This window comes from Miscanthus floridulus, chromosome 19 (assembly GCF_019320115.1).
Source record: "Miscanthus floridulus cultivar M001 chromosome 19, ASM1932011v1, whole genome shotgun sequence".
Taxonomy (NCBI): Eukaryota; Viridiplantae; Streptophyta; class Magnoliopsida; order Poales; family Poaceae; genus Miscanthus; species Miscanthus floridulus.
Window position 1 is genome coordinate 69,295,323 of NC_089598.1, and position 2,314 is coordinate 69,297,636.

The window sequence follows — 2,314 nt, forward strand, 5'->3', positions numbered from 1 at the left end:
TGCCTAGGACCATAATCTCAGATCGAGGACCACAGTTCATAGCTCATTTCTGGGAGCACTTACACCAGGCTTTGGGAACCAAGCTAATCAGAAGTTCGGCATACCATCCGCAAACTTCAGGATAGACGGAGCGAGTGAACCAAATCCTAGAAGATTTGCTTAGAGCTTGTGTTATATCTTCAAAAGGTTCATGGGAGAAATGGTTACCTTTAGCTGAGTTCTCCTATAACAATAGTTATCAAGCGAGTATCAAGATGGCTCCATTTGAAGCCTTGTATGGTAGAAAATGTAGAACTCCATTGAATTGGATTGAGCCTGGTGAAAGGAGATACTTTGGTATTGACTTTGTCAATGAAGCTAAAGAGCAAGTATGTGTCATCCAACAGCATATGAAGGCAGCTCAATCGAGACAAAAGAGTTATGCTGATAGAAGAAGGAGACCACTAACTTTTGAAGTGGGTGACTATGTGTACTTGAAAGTATCACCCATGAAAGGGGTGAAGAGATTTGGGATGAAAAAGAAGCTTTCAACTAGATATGTAGGACCATACCAGATTTTGGAACGAAAAGGGAATGTTGCTTATAAGTTACAACTTCCACCTGAGATGAGTGCAATATTTGATGTCTTCCATGTTTCTCAGTTGAAGAAATGTCTTCGAGTACCTGAAGAAGCTATTGCACCCACCCACGTACAGCTTCAATCAGATTTGACCTATGAAGAAAAGCCAATTTGAGTATTAGAGGAGATGGAAAGAGTAACCTGGAATAAGATTATTAAGTTCTATAAGGTGGTGTGGAACAATCATAGTGAACAAGATGCTACGTGGGAAAGAGAAGATTATTTACGAGAAGTTGTAGGTGCCTACCTCAGTCTTGGCCCTCACTTGATGTGCCAGCACGCAGCAGAACTGTGTCCCCGTTGATCCATAGTTATTACTACAAATAGTTAATGAGAGGAGACTGGATAGACAGACGTCTTCCTTGTTTAGCACGTGTAGTTGTCTGCTCTAAGCTCCGTCTCCTTATTCACTCCAAGGTAGGGTGCCTCCATCTTAGATCCTACTTGAATTGATGTGCCAGCACCTACAGAATTGTATACTTGTTGAGCCATGATTTATTCACTTTTTTCTTTTTCTTGCCTTTTTACCTCTGCTGGACCACATGATGTGATGTATCTTGATGTGGTGAAGCCTCGTAATTAAAGCTCTTTGTCTTGTCCCTGTGCTACCATCTATGCACTACTCCCTTGGTCCCATTAAAAGTCACGTCTTTTATTTTTGGATACCATGTTTGACTATTCGTTTTATTCAACCTTTTTTATATAGTATAAAATAAATAGATCATTATTAAAGTATTTCCAATGATAAAATAAATCATAACAAAATAAATAATATTTATAAAAAAGTTTTGAATATGACGAACAATCAAACAAGATGGCACGGAGTCCAAAATGATACTTTTAATGGTACGGAGGGAGTACTTAGTACTTACTCTGTTGTTCAGGGTTGCACTGTTTACTGTGCATGTCCCTCATTATTTATAAAGGACTCCAAGGCCATCGTTCATCACCACCTCGACTAGCCACATCGCCATTGCACATACACCAGCACTAGGCTATTCGTTGCGTATTGAGAGACTACAATTATCTGGTTGTGAAGGTCCTTGTTGCCTAGCGTGTGGTAACTAACACATCATGGTGCGCAAGTGATTATTTGATGTGCAATGCTATGTCTTCGAACGATTGGAATTCTACTAGAACATCTCGTTTTTCTTTTGAATACATTTTTAAAATCATTTTTTTTGAACTTCCACGTGTACTGTGGAGAGTAAATGTGAAGGGAGGGATTTTTCCTTTAAAATAGCCTATGAAAGTATGAATAGAAGCCATGAGAAAATGACGAATTAAAATATTTATTTTTTATACCTGTTGTATGGTACTGTATGTACAGGTATAGACATGGTCAATGGAAAGGGTGCCTTCTTCTAGCCGGGCTGGAAAGAGGCGGCGTGGCAAGGGAGCGGCTGCAGCACCAAGTGCCCTTACCTAGCCTCGCGTTATTTTTCGTGTTGTGTCTACCATCCTGTGGTTTTATAATTTGAAAATAATTTCTTGCTGCACTAATCTGTATCGTTGGATCATATTTGAGTGCTACTCGACGTTATTACTTTTTTTAAACTTCTCGGACGTTATATTTGCTTCACAAGCAGCTAATGTTCCTTATTAAGAGTCAATTTTAGACCTGGATCTTGTTAGCCATTCGATTAGTGTTATACGAACCCTGATTAACATTTTTGAAGCATAAGCGTTTGGGAG